This window comes from Carcharhinus amblyrhynchos, chromosome 16, assembly GCF_965287045.1.
Source record: "Carcharhinus amblyrhynchos chromosome 16, sCarAmb.v2.hapA, whole genome shotgun sequence".
Classification (NCBI taxonomy): domain Eukaryota; kingdom Metazoa; phylum Chordata; class Chondrichthyes; order Carcharhiniformes; family Carcharhinidae; genus Carcharhinus; species Carcharhinus amblyrhynchos.
Genome location: NC_137339.1, coordinates 7,304,344 through 7,320,008, shown reverse-complemented (window position 1 = coordinate 7,320,008; position 15,665 = coordinate 7,304,344).

The following is a 15,665-nucleotide window of genomic DNA, read 5'->3' as shown; positions in this document are numbered from 1 at the left end:
GGGCTAGGGCCTGGATAGGATTGGTGTTGGTGCAGACTCGATGGGTCAAATGGCCTCCTCCTCCACTGTAGGGCTTCGACGAATCGATTCGATGATTCGTTCCGTCAGTGGCTAAAGAGGCATTCATCAATCATCTCTGGTGTCTCATCTCACAGAATCAAATCTCCGCAGAATGCAAAAGGAGGCCATTCGGCCCATCGAGCCTGCACCGACAACAATCCCACCCAGGCCCTATCCCCGTGACCCCACATAGTTACCCTGTTAATCCCCAGACACTAAGGGGCAATTTAGCACGGCCAAATCCACCTGACCTACACATCTTCGGAGTATGGGAGGAAACCAGAGCACCCGGGGGAAACCCACGCAGACACGGGGAGAATGTGCAAACTCCACAAAGTCGCCCAAGGCTGGAATCAAACCCGGGTCCCTAGCGCAGTGAGGCAGCGGTGCTAACTACTGGGCCGCTCTTAACCATTTAAAAAAATTAAACATCTTGGCACCTTTTTAAAAGTCCAATATTTCCCTTTATGACTCCCAAGATTTTCTCTGTCATTGTAACACATCCGACAGAATCTCCCAAACAACCCGTGCTCCAAGGTACAAGCTTCAATACAGTGGCATACTTCTCCAGAACAGCGGAAAGCTCTGCTTCCAATGGTGTTGATAGCACAGTCCACCAGAATTCCCTTTATCTGAAACCTCAGTGCCAAGCCTGTGTGGTCAAGTCCGGTCACTCAATTCCTTTGAGTAACGCAAACAGCCAAAGCAATCTGATATTTTCCTCTTGCCATTTCCTGAATCCAGGCTTCATTTTTCTCAGCCTGCTTGCACAACATTCCTGTTTGACATGAACTTGGAAAGCTCAGTATCTTTGTTCAGCGTTAACCAGTTTCATTTTCCCTAGAAACCTGGCGTTTATATTCTCTTTCAATTAGCGTCAACCTCAATTAACACAAGTTTCGAAACAAGAGTCAGTGCACTCAACGCAACACTTGACAAGTCATTTATTTAGACAGCTGCTCACATACCCCACCCCATTGGTTTGAAGTATATATATCAGTGTCACAAGTAGGTTTACGTTAACACTGCAATGAAGTTACTGTGAAAACCTCCTTGTCGCCACACGCCGGTGCCTGCTCGGGTACACTGAGGGAGAATTTAGCACGGCCAATGCACCCTAACCAGCACGTCTTTCGGACTGTGGGAGGAAACTGGAGCACCCGGAGGAAACCCACGGAGACATGGGGAGAACGTGCAGACTCCGCACAGACAGCGACCCAAGCCGGGAATCGAACCCGGGTCGCTGGCACTGTGAGGCAGCAGTGCTAACCACTGCGCCACCGTGCCACCCAATCAAGAGCTGTAACCTTAAAATCAGTCACCGGGGGAAAATAATTCACGAAGCATTTTTCGACAAAAAGGAGAGAAAAATCCCTTTCCCAATTGGCTCTGGATACTGGAGGCCAAATGAAGCTTTCTAGACTGAGACAAAAGGTTTTTGTTGGGTACAAGGATGGGTAACTGGAGTTGAGTGCAGAACTCCCATGATCTAGCTGAACAAACTCTTAGCTTCTCCCTCTGTATCCATCTTTCTTTCCAAAACCATTAATCTTTTAAGGGTTAGATTTCATAGACTCATCGAATCCCTATAGTGCGGAAGAAGGCCATTGGGCCCATCTGTACCGACAACAATCCCACGCAGGCCTTACCCCCGTAACCCCACATATTTACCCTGCTAATTCCCTTGACAATTTAGAATCATAGAATCTATCGTGCAGAAGGAGGCTGAATGGTCCATCGAGCCTGCACCATAGCAATCCTACCCAAGTCCTGTCCTATCCCCGTAAGCCCACATATTTACTCCCCCAGTCGCCCTGACATTAAGGGGCAATTAATCATGGCCAATCCACCTAACCTGCACATATTTGGAGGAAACCGGAGCACCGAGAGGAAGCCCACGCAGACACGGGGAGAATGTGCAGACTCCACGCAGACAGTGACTGGAGGCCAGAATTGAACCCGGGTGCCTGGCACTGTGAGGCAGCAGTGCGAACCGCGCTGTGCCACCCCAAGCAAAGAACAAGGAAAAGTACAGCACACAGGGACAGATCCTTCAGCCCTCCAAGCCAGCGGTGATCATAATACCCTTACTCAGTCCATATCCCTCTATTTCCTTCCTGTTCACATACTCATCCAGATGCCTCTTAAATATCGCTAACGTGCCCGCTTCCGCCACCTCCTCTGGCAGCACAGCCAATCCACCTAACCTTCACATCTATGGACTGCAGGTGCAAACCAGAGCACCCGGAGGAAACCCATGCAGACACGGGGAGAACGTGCAAACGTGCAGACAGTCACCCGAGGCCAGACGGAACCTGGGTCTGTGGCACTGTGGGGCAGCAACGCTTACCACTGTGCCACCGTGCTACCCATTGTTCCTGAATCTCCGTGCTGGGATCCAAACTGAACCTTTTCAACAACAGGGATGACTGTAAGAGTGCTACAGACGGACCTCAGAGCAAGTAAGGGCAGCGCAGTGGCACAGCGGTTAGCACCGCCGCTCTCATGGTGCCAGGGATCCGGGTTCAATTCCCGGTCATGGCCTGCACTTTCGCCCCACGTCTGCGTGGGCTTCCCCCGGGTGTCCCCCCCTCCGGTTTCCTCCTACAGCCCAAGATGTGCGGGTTAGGTTGACTGGCCGTGCTAAATCAATCCTAACGTCGGAGGGGGGGGTGGAACTAGCAGGGTACATTTGAGGGTTTGTGGGGATTGGGCCTGGGTGGGATTGTGGTCGGTGCAGACCCGATGGGCTGAATGGCCTCCCTCTGGCACTGTGTCGGGATTCTGTGATAAACTGTAGGGAATTAATAATAAAGGCAACTGGAGCTTGTAAATAACAGTGTGAGAGCCAGTGCCTGGAGAATTCACATTGTTTGTTTAGGAGATGTGAGGAAATCAGATTGCAAACTGACTTGCAGTTTTACTAACAAGCCACACGCATATTCACACTGCCACGATCAATTCAACAGTGCAATGCATTCACATTAAAAAAAAGAGATACAGTTATGTCACCCGATTGTCAGCACATATTACTGCCACCCTTATAGAAACCTTCAACAAATACAGGGAGCAGGAAGCAACTTATTCTCTCCCCCCCACCACTTCCCTCTCCTGTCCCAAAATATAAACAGGTCTCAGAAACAGAGAATTTACACCCAAGTAAGATTGCAGGACACCTACCTCACCTTCTCACTCCAGGAGCACACCGAGGGATGACAAATGAGCCTTATCTGAGGAATTAGGGAGTGATGTGTGGCCAAAACAGAGAAGCATAATCATTCACAAGAAAGAAAAAGTGAAACAACTCCTGGTTCCAGGAAGTGGGAGCCTTTTTCAAATGTTGAAACTTTAGTAGGCCACAGCATTGCCTGACTCGGATGAAAGGAACCAGTGGAAGTGGTTGGTTAGGTTGCAGTCGCACAAGCACTCCCCTCACCTCCAAGCGCAGCAACTTCTCCACACGTGTACGGGCGCGATTTCGCAAATTTGCTTTGGATCTCGCTGATCGTGAGCCATGAGGTGTGCTTGAGTGTCAATTGCGACTAAAGTTCAGTTCACAAGTGGGTAGATTTGTCTGCAGCACCGTGGTTAGTGCCCTGACTGATTGCTGGCATTGACAGAGTGTAGAAAGGTGCAGCGTAAAACAGTCCATTCCAGCCCACTCCATGCCCGTAGCGGGTTAGGTTAAAATTTCCCCGAGTGTTGTCACATTAGGAAGTGTGTACTTTATTCAGAAAAGGGCCCGTTGCCACGGTAACAAGATGGCGTGGTTGACTAAGTCACAGATTGACTAAGTGTGCAACTGTCTCCGCAGAGACAAGTGTTTGAGGGATTGATTCTTCATGGGATTGAGGCATTTATCCCAGGCTGCTTAGGGAGGTGAAAGATGAAATTGCTGGGCCTCTGACGCAAATCTTTGTCTCTTCTTTGGACACAGGTGAGGTCCCAGAGGACTGGAGGATAGCTAATGTGGTACCGCTGTTTAAAAAGGGCAGTAGGGATAACCCTGGTAATTATAGGCCAGTAAGTTTGACATCAGTGGTAGGAAAATCGTTGGAAAAAATTCTTAGGGATAGGATGTATAAGTATTTGGAGCGTTGCGATCCGATTAGGGATACGCAACATGGCTTAGTTCAGGGGAGGTCTTGCCTTACGAATCTGGTAGAATTTTTTGAGGAGGTGACGAAAACGGTTGACGATGGGCGAGCCGTTGATGTCATCTATATGGATTTCAGTAAGGCGTGGAGACCCTGGAGAGAGTGCAGAGGAGGTTTACCAGGATGCTGCCTGGTATGGAAAGACTGGGTTATGAGGAAAGATTGGGTAAACTGGGGCTCTTTTCCTTAGAAAGACGGAGATTAAGGGGGGATCTGATAGAGGTGTATAAAATAATGAAGGGTATAGATAGAGTCAACAGTGGCAGGTTTTTTCCTAGATTGGAGACAAATATCACGAGGGGTCACGAGCTTAGGGTGAGGGGGGAGAAGTATAATTTGGATACTAGAGGGAGGTTTTTCACACAGAAGGTCATGGGGGTATGGAATGCGCTACCAAGTAAGGTGGTGGAGGCCGGCACGCTGGACTTGTTTAAGGTTTACTTAGATAGGCACATGAGTGAAACAGGGATGGAGGGTTATAAGTCGGTCCACCTCGTGTCCAACAAGGGGCATACACGCGATGGGTCGTACTGGGGCTGCTCTTGGTTGTTCAAGATTGGCCTAGTGCTTCATGTCGTTAGTGTGTGCCTAAACTGGACCAGATGCTGGGCAAGACGACAGCTCAGTGACTATCGCTGATTGCTGTGCAGGCACATGGATTTGGGCCGGTGTCTGTGGGAGTTTGCGCATTCTCCCCGTGCTTGCATGGGTTTTCTCCGGGTGCTCCGGTTTCCTCCCACACCCCAAAGATGTGCTGTTAGGCTGATTGGCAGGAATAAATTGTCCCTAAATCAGATTCCCTCAATCTGGATGGCCATAAAACATTAGACAGGGGTCGTGGGGGGAGAGGGGGACTGGTGGTGTTGAGATGGCGGCGCGGGCTCGTTGGGCCGAAGGGCCTGTTTCCCAGGCTGATTTTGTTCTTTGTTCTTTGAGATGGTTTTAAAAAGGATCAGAGCCTCAGGACGATACTGGAAATGTAATACTACATGTTAATGTTTTGTCTCTTTTAATCCGCAGGTGTGTCGGTCCACCTTGTTGTCTAACGAGGGGCATGCACACGGTGGGTCGTGCGTGGGCTGCGCTTGGATGTTTCGAGAGTGGCCTAGTACTTTGCGTCGTTGTGTGTGCTTAATCCTGGACCAGCAGACGGGCACCACGACAGCTCAGTGACGATCACTGCTAGCTGTGCAGATACGTGGATTTGGGCCTGTGTCTGTGGGAGTTTGCGCATTCTCCCTGTGGTTGCGTGGGTTTCCTCTGGGTGCTCCAGTTTCCTCCCACACCCCAAAGACGTGCTATTAGGCTGATTGGTGTAACAAATTGTCCCTAAACTATTCCCCCCTGAATCTGGTTTCCAATGGGGGTGCCATACTCATACACACGGGGCAAGGTAGGTGTAGTAAAATGCTTTGTTAAGATGGCGGTGCGGGCTCGTTGGGCCGAAGGGCCTGTTTCCCATGCTGGGTTGTTCATATCCAAGCAGACCAACCTCAGTTGCCTGATTAAGTTCGTTACAGTGGCATTGACGTCTTTGATAAGAGTAAAAGAGGAGAATCTATCTCCACGGTTGGGTCTCACAACCTTTCACAGCCCCACCTCAAAGGGTGAGATTTTCCCATTTTGGACAGGGAATCCGAACATCGACCAATCCCAATATCTCATTGTGTGCGAGCCATCGCTGGACACTGGTGTGGCCTGGACCCACCAATGGGGTCAAGCTGAGGATTGAGGGTGGCAAGCAGGTTCTCCAAAGCAGGGGGGTTATTTGGAGACCCCCCCTCACTACCCCGTACAACAATACAATAGGATCTGCAGCCTGGATAAAAGCAAATTACTACAGATGCTGGAGTCTGAAACCAAAAGAGAAAATGCTGGAAGGTTTTGATCTGATTTGATTTGATTTATTATTGTCACATGTATTAGTTAGTATACAGTGAAAAGTAATTGTTTCTTGCGCGCTATACAGACAAAGCATACCATTCATAGAGAAGGAAAGGAGAGGGGGCAGAATTTAGTGTTACAGTCATAGCTAGGGTGCAGAGAAAGATCAATTTAATGCAAGTCATCTGGACTCGAACCGTCAGCTCGTTTCTCTCCTTACAGATGCTGCCAGACCTGCTGAGATTTTCCAGCATTTTCTCTTTAGGCTCTGTAACCTGTTACCCTTGTCCCAGATCCCTCGCCACTATGACCCTACAAAAACTTTGAGCTCAGTTTTGGCATACAAAATGGCCACGGCTACTGGACCATCATCTTGGAAGGAACACCATTGGATCTGCAGCTGCAGCAGTGGCCAAGTAGTTCCATGAGGAGGCGATAAAGTCTGCCTGGAGCTTTGGCCTTTCTCTAACAAGACAAAGGGTTGTGCTCAGTGCTTCTCCTGCAGTACACCTACATTAGGAACTCACTGTGTGAGCAAACACATGCTCTGCCAGTCTTTTAATTTAAGTTTATTTATTCATTAGGGTCACAAGTAGGCTTACATTAACACTGCAATGAAGTTTCTGTGAAAATCCCCTCGTTGCCACACTCTGGCACCTGTTTGGGTGCACTGAGGGAGAATTTAGCATGGCCAATTCATCTAACCTGCATATTTTTTGGACCACGAGAGGAAATCGGAGTACCCGGAGGAAATCCACACAGACACGGGGGGAATATGCAAACTCCCCACAGGCAATAAGCCAAGCCGGGAATCGAACCTGGGTCCCTAGTGCTGCGAAGCCGCAGTGCTCACCACTGTGCCACCGTGCACAATTTACCGTTGCGGGCTTTAGCCTATACTTGGATTCCATTCAGTTTGGTTTCCCCCCCCACTGGCCCCCCCAACACACACACACACACACAATCTGAATGACATGCTGGTTAGGTGCATTGGCCATGCTAAATTCTCCCTCAGTGTACCCGAACACAGGCGCCAGAGTGCGGCAAGTAGGGGATTTTCACAGCACCTTCACGGTAGTGTGAATGTAAGCCTGCTCGTGACACTAATAAATAAACTTGGGAAAAAAAAAACTGACTTTTAATAAAGACCAACTTCCCGATCTTTGCTTTGGGAAGCTTCCAGTGAAGTTGATAAGGAACAGCAAACGCATTCCACCCCCCGAGTTACCTCTTGGACTAAGTTGGAGTCAGGCTGGCTGTGATAGTGAGGGTCGGTTGTGTGACAACCACAGTTGTGAAAGCTGGTGTTACAGAACGGCCACATTCAGTGGGTCGTGCTGTCTGGACCATAATTTCAGCTGACAGCCCAAGTCAAACTGGGGAGCTGGGGGACGGAGGAGGTTGTAGAAAAACTGCTCTAATTTTAGCTGCCTCAGGGATGATTCATATCACCTCCTTAAATTCTGTTGTTTTTATTGTGCCAGGAATGTGCTGGGCATCTGTTCAATTCAATAAGTTGAGTCTAAATAGCAATCCAAAAATCTGGTTACGATACAAACAAACTGGTGCTGTTGAACGCACCATATATAGCTTGCTTGTCGCACCATTTTTTGAACGTATTTTTGGTGGTGTTGTTAGAAACACAGAAAAGTTTACAGCAAAGAAGGAGGCTACTCGGCACATTGTAACCATGCCAGCCAACAAGAAGAGCTATTTAATCCAATCCTGTCTTCTAGTTAAAAGGAAAGTACTGCGGATTCTGGAATCTGAAACAAAAAGGGAAACTGCTGGAAAATCTCAGCGGGTCTGACAGCATCTGTGGAGAGAGAATTGAACTGGGTTGGACTCGAAACATTGGCTCTATTCCCTCTCCTCAGATACTGTCAGATCTAATGTTTTTGGCCTACCCTCTGTTTTTTGACCCACAAACCACGTGATTCTGGTACTTCGAATGCAGGATAAAAAGCTTCTTAAACGCAGCGAGGGTTTTTGTTTTCAAGTACTGAGTTCCAGACACCCTCATACCCTGCTATCCTGCTGGTGACAGAATTAGTCCTCAATTCCTCTCCAATCTTTCATATCTAAGCCTTTTGGTTATTTGCCCTTCTTGCTGATGGAAAGTCTAGACTGAGTCTGGCTGGTCGTCTAGCCAAAATGGGTGACACTCTCTGACCATTGGGAGGATTCAAAGGACAGCTTGAGGCTGGAGTGTTCTCTTGTGTTGGTTAAGGTTAAATTTATTTATTAGTTTCACAAGTCGGCTTACATTAACACTGCAATTACTGTGAAAATCCCCTAGTCGCCACACTCCGGCGCCTGTTCGGGTACACTGAGGGAGAACTTAGCGTGGCCAATCCACCTAACCTGCACGTCTTTGGAGTGTGGGAGGAAACTGGAGCCCCTGGAGGAAACTCATGCAGACATGGAGAATGTGCAGACTCCACGTAGACAGTGACCCAAGATGGGAATCAAACCCAGGTCCCTGGTGCTGTGAGGCAGCAATGCTAACCACTGTGCCACCGTGCTGCCCCTATTGTGATAAAATATATATGAGTTGAAGTTATATAAAGAACTGCACTGCACTGTGCCACCTAGCTCACTGGACTAGAGGGCCAGCATGGGTTAGATTCCAGTTCTGGCTGAGGTAGACTTGGGCTCTGCCTCTTTGCCCTGCCTCTGAGAGGGGAAGGCAATGGCAAACCAACACAGACAAAAACTGCCAAGAAAATGACACTGAAGGCCTCGATGAGGAGTTTTGAGTTGACGTACCAACTGACTCAAGAACAGCTTCTTCCCTGCTGCCGTCAGACTTTTGAATGGGCTTACCTTGGATTAAGTTGACCTTTCTCTACACCCTAGCTATGACTGTAACACTACATTCTGTACCCTCTCCTTTCGTTCTCTATGAACGGTATGCTTTGTCTGTATTGCGCGCAGGAAAGAATACTTTTCACTGTATGTTAATATGTGTGACAATAATGAACCAAATCAAATCAAAATCAAATCTAATCAGTAGTTGCAATTTTGCTACATAAGATGTATTTTGTCAGTAAGATGCTTTTCTCAAACTTACTCTAGACTGAGGTATGGTTTTGTGTGAAATTTTAGCAGTCATTTAAAAATAGCAAAACTGTTTACTGGTTGTGTTGGCAGGATTGTACTGGGTTGATGCACAGAACTTCTCTCTCTCTTCACTGGATTATCCATATTAAAGGTTTCTAAAGCAGGTCTCAACTGAAATAGAAAGGCAGCAGGGAGTGAGTGTTGGTGCGGAGAAATTACTGGCTCGCTCTCTCTACTCGCTCTCTCTACTCGCTCTCACTACTCACTCTCTCATTCACTCTCTCTACTTGCGCTCTCACTCTTTCACTCGCTCACACTCTCTCACTCACTTGCTCTCACTCACTCGCTCTCTCACTCACTCACACTCACTCATTCACTTGCTCTCACTCATCGCTCTCTCACTCACTCACTCACTCTCACTCACTCATTCACTTGCTCTCACTCACTCGCTCGCTCTCACTCTCACACTCTCTCTCACTCACTCTTACTCATTCTCTCTCACTGTCACTCACTATCTCACTCGCTCTCTCATTCACTCTCTACTCATTCTCACTCACTCTCTCACCCTCTCTCACTTGCTGTCTCACTCACTTTCTCATTCTCTCTCTCGCTCGCTCTCTCACTCACTCTCTCACTTGCTCTCTCACTCGCTCTCTCACTCAATCTCTCTTCCTCTCTCCCTCTCTCTTCACTTTTATGACTTTGCTGGTAGGCCTACAGCTCCTGTGAAGTGGGGGGGTGGGGTGGTCGGGGGGGGTGGGAGCGGGCCATGGTGGATTTGGTGCTTTTAGCTGCTGGGTTCTCATCTGGTTAAATAAAGGTTATGGTACAGAGAGAGATTATTACTCTTTGAGAAGATGCCGTTTGAGAGAAGGGAGGAACAGAACCACACAGAAGCTGACAGAAGACAAGTCGTTAATGGCTTATCTCTTTTGTGCAGATGTCGGCTTGCTCACTGGACCAGAGGGCTAGCGTGGGTTAGATTCCAGTTCCGGCTGAGGTAGACTGCCTCTTCGTCCTGCCTCTGAGAGGGGAAGGCAACGGCAAACCAACACAGACAAAAACTGCCAAGAAAATGGCTCAGGACAAAGGTGATGAACCCAGTCACCTGCCTTCAGGCAGAACACTTGTGGAATGAAATGGAACCTGTTTTGTGTTGGAATGTAGAGTTCTCTATTATATAGGGAAGATCTGTGAGATGTAGGCTGCACTTGTAAGTCAGTCACTTCCTCTGTTTCAGCCTCTACCCATGTCCTGTGTGCCTTGAAGTAATGGATACTCTTATAGGAAAGCAGTTTATTAGCAACTATTTTGGCAGAACTGGTTGCCTATAAACAGGGGTCCACATCAGTTACAGTGTGACTATTAGTAAGGCGTGCAAATAATTTGTGGTCATAAAGTTGTGCTGGGCTAATGCTACAACCCAGATTTAGTGCATTAGGACAAGGAAGGAAGCCTGTGGTCATTTAGCTACCTCTGGGTGGGATGCTCCATTGGTGAGTTGGTGAAATAAAAATGGGTCATAATTTAAGGACAAGGGACGGAGACGAGAAGAATTTCCTTCACCCAGAGGGTGGTGAATGTATGGAATTCACCACCACAGAAAGTAGCTGAGGCCAAAGACATTATCTGATTTTAAGAAGATAAAGGGATAAAATATGATAAATATAAACTTGTTAGTGTTAAATTTTAATTTCACAGCGTGTGCTGAATAGTTATTTACTCTCTCCGGAGGTAGTCTTGTTGTTAACAACGCCCTTTGTTAGTGTCACAAGTAGGCTGGCATTAACGCCGCAATGGAGTTGCTGTGAAAATGCCCTTCAATATCCACTGTTTGAGTGACAGGTGAGAAGCCCAGCGGCTGGAATCTTACAGCCTCGCTCCTCCCTTGGATTTGGTGGGTGGGTGGGTGGAGGGGGTGTTAGGGGATTACAACGTTGAATAGCTCTTAGGGCTAATGGGATCAAGGATTATGGGGATTGGGGGGGGGGGCGGGTGGGGAAGGGGAGGGAATCAGGATATTGAATTCGATGATCAGCCAAGATCATAATGAATGGTGGGGCAGGCTTGAAGGGCTGAATGGCCCACTCCTGCTTCCAGTTTCTACGTTTTACAACCAGAGGCTAATGCGTAGGGGCCGGGATTTTACCATCCAGCCCACCGCGGGAATCGGAGAGGGTGAGGGGGCGGGCGGACCACGGAAAGGTCGATTACCCTCGGGCGGGTTTCGGGAGGAGCGAGGCTGTAAGATTCCGCCCGCTGGGCTTCTCACCTGTCACTCAAACGGTGGGTATGGAAGGGCGTTTTGACAGCAACTCCATTGAGGTGTTAAGGCCAGCCTACCTGTGACACTAATGAAGGGGCGTTGTTAACAACAAGACTACCTCCGGAGAGAGTAAATAACTATTCAGCACACGCTGTGAAATTAAAATTTAACACTAACAAGTTTATATTTATCATATTTTATTATATTTGTGCTTTGTAACACTGAGGCACCAACCACGCTGAACAGTAATTTTAGCAGTTGACATTTAACTGCACAGAATCCATTCATAAATATTGCATCGACGGTATTGCTGCTAAAATACCTGGAGGGTGTTTTGTGACCATGGAAACTTATTGCTTTATTCTCAGAACTGCCATTTCTGCTCATTAAAGTGGTGGGTGAACGATCTAAATAATTGTGAGTTGTCAAAGTCTTGCTTCCTGCTTGTGTTAAAAATAAAGACCGATCTTTCAAAATTCACAGCTTTTCTGGGATGATTTAATTCCACCTCCCCCCCCGCCTCCACCCCCCCCCTCCCCACTCCGCCACCCGCCCCACCTCCAGCTTTCTTCGGATTTTTATGTTAATGTTACAAAACAACTCGCACCTCCACCCCCGCCCCCAACCCACTAAAAGAGAGATTTTCATCATACCATAGAATCCCTACAGTGCAGACGGAGGCCATTCAGCCCATCAAGTCTGCATCGACTCATACACAGGCTGACCCCATAACTCCAGGTATTTACCCCACTAACCTGTGCCTCTTTGGACACTAAGGGACAATTTAGCAAGATCACTCCACCTCACCGACACATCTTTGGACACTAAGAGGCAATTTAGCACGGCCAATCCATCTAACCTGCACATCTTTGGTCACTAAAGAGCAATTTAACATGGTCAATCCACCCAACCTGCACATCTTTGGTCACTAAGGGGCAATTTAGCATGGTCAATCCACCCAACCTGCACATCTTTGGCCACTAAGGGGCAATTTAGCATGGTCAATCCACCCAACCTGCACATCTTTGGTCACTAAGGGGCAATTTAGCATGGTCAATCCACCTAACCTGCACATCTTTGGACACTAAGGGGCAATTTAGCATGGTCAATCCACCTAACCTGCACATCTTTGGACACTAAGGGGCAATTTAGCATGGTCAATCCACCCAACCTGCACATCTTTGGACACTAAGGGGCAATTTAGCATGGTCAATCCACCTAACCTGCATATCTTTGGTCACTAAGGGGCAATTTAGCATGGCCAATCCATCTAACCAACACCATCATTGGTCACTAAGGGGCAATTTGGCACGGTCAATACACCTAACTTACACATCTTCGGACACTAAGGGACAAATTAGCATGAACCAATCCACCTAACTCACGTATCTTTGGAATGTGGGAGGAAACCGGAGCACCTGGAGGAAACCCATGCAGACACGGGGAGGATGTGCAGACTCTACACAGACAGCTACTGGAACCGCATCTGGGTTCTCTGGGGCTGTGAGGCGGCAGTGCTAAGTACTGTGTCACCGTGCCACGGGTGAGGGGCTGGTCAGCTCAATTGCCTGAATAACACAAGATTTGGTTGACGTAGAGCCATTTGATCTTTTTAAAACCAATAAAGGGACTGGTGATAACGACAAGATGATGGTCAGAAGTTGACAGGGGTTTGCTGTTGTGGTTTAACATTCTCTGAATCTTCAGGGAATCACAGCCAGCTGTCTGCTGTGTGTGTGTGCTGTTCCTCAGTTAATGATTTAACCACAAGTAAACTACAGTTGATGTGAGAGGGAAGGTGGTGGCAGAATGGCAACATAACTAGATAAGGCATCCAGAGACACAGGTTGAATATTCTGTGGCCGTGGGTTCAAATCCCACCACGGCAGCTGGTGGGATTTAAATCCAGTTAATAAAATCTGGAATTAACAGCTAGTCTCGATAACCACAAAACCATTACCAATTGTATAAACAACCCATCTGACTCCTCACCAATGCCCCTTTAGGGAAGGAAATCTGCCATCCTTACCTGGTCTGGCCTACATGTGACTCCAGACCCACAGCCACTCAGTTCAATAAATAAAGTCTGCCTCTCTGCTCTACAGCAAACAACCAGGAGGTGGTGCTGCTGCAATGCCTCACAGCCACTGATTCTCACCATATTTGATTTATTACCGTCACATGTATTAGTACAGAGTGAAAAATATTGTTTCTTGTGCTGTGCAGGCAGAACATACCGTACATAAAGAAGAAGAAAATGGATAGAGTGCAGATATAGCTAAGGTGTAGAGAAAGGTCAACTTAATGCGAGGTAGGTCCATCCAAAAGTCTGATGGCAGCAGGGAAGAAGCTGTTCTTGAGTCGGTCGGTACCTGACCTCAGACTTTTGTATCTTTTTCCCAATGGAAGAAGGTGGAAGAGAGAACGTGCGTAGGGTCCTTAATTATGCTGGCTGCTTTGCCGAGGCAACAGGATGTGTAGGCGGAGTCAGTGGATGGGAGGCTGGTTTGTGTGATGGACTGGGCTATGTTCATGACCCTTTGTAGTTTCTTGCAGTCTTGGGCAGAGCAGGAGCCCATACCAAGCTGTGATACATCCGGAAAGGATGCTTTCTATGGTGTATCTGGAAAAGTTGGCGAGAGTCGTAGCTGACATGCCCAATTTCCTTAGTCTCCTGAGAAAGTAGAGGTGTTGGTGGGCTTTCTTAACTATAGCGGCAGTGGGGAGGGACCAGGGCAGATTGTTAGTGATCCGGACACCGAGTTGCCAGCAGAAGGGCATTTGAGACCAGTGGTCCGTCACTCTAATCACAAGATTTAGGGATCAAGAAAGTAATAGAGGAATGAGAGGGAAGGAAATAGGGTGAATTAGAGTCAAACGTGGAACGGGAAGAGAAATAAAGAGAGGGAAAGAAAGATTAGATTATGAAACAGGGAAGGTACAAAAAAAACATTGAATTTTAAACTATCGCAACAATAGAGTATTTGTAAACATGAAACGGAACTTTTTAAAAAGTTGTTCCCTGAGTTGGAGAGGTTGACGCATGAACAATTGTCACATTATCGTGACAACAAGTCAATTCTTAATTACTATACTTACTGTGCTGTGTTTAATGGAAAACTAATGTGTAAATCCAGAGAATTCCCAGAAACAGTGAGGAGCTAAATGCACAATTGCATGAAGATAAAGGGTTAACAAATGGTGGCTGGGCCCAACAACTGCCTTCCGTGCTTTAGAAGTCTATGATTTTGGTGGTTCACTGGCTGGTTTGATGGTGGCTACCTGGAAGTGATCACAGGCCAGAACATCCGCAAGACCTGTCTTTACTTTTCTACCTGAATTGAACCTATCCTGGATCAATCCACAACCAACAACTTGCATTTATATAGCACCTGTAACGTACCAGTAGTAAAACGTCCCAAGATGTTTCACAGATGTGTCACAGAAAACTAACGTGCGGTTACGGCAGATAATAAAGAAATGTTGGCATTTATCGCAAAAAGGAACAGAATATGAAGGTAAGGAAGTTTTGTTGCAACTACACAAGTGTGCACAGTTTTGGTTCCCTTGTTTGAGGAAACATGTAATGGCTTTGGAGGCAGTTCAGAGGATTGATTCCAGAGATGAGGGGTTTATCGTGTGAAGAGAGATTGAACGGCTTAAGCCTAAACTGTCTGGAATTTAGAAGAATGAGGGGAGATCAACTTGAGGTTTACAAGATGATAAAAGGTATGGATAACATAGACGTGGGGGGGGATGCTTCCTCTTGTGGGGCATTCTAGAGCGAGAGGTCGTAGTCTTAGGATAAGGGATAGCAAATTTACAACAGTTGAGGAGAAATCACTTCTCCCAAGGGTTTGTGAACTGTAGAATTTGCTAGCCCAAAGTGCGGTGGATGCTGGGACAGTGAGTAAATTTAAGGAGGAGTTAGATAAATTGTTAATTGGTAATGGGTTGAAGGGTTATGGGGAGAAGGCAGGAAAATGGGGATTAGGAGCGTATTAGCCATGATCGAATGGCAGAGTGGACTCGATGGGGAGGATGGCCTAATTCTGCCTCTATATCCTATGAACTTATGAAGGAGCTTAACATATAAAATCTGATGCTGAGACAAGAGGAGATAAAAGTGTGGTCAAAGAGGTAGGTAAGCAAGGATGTAGAAAGACAATCTGCAGTCGCTGGGGTCGTGGAGAGCAATTGAGGTGAAATTATCCCCAATCAGCCTTTCCTGGTCA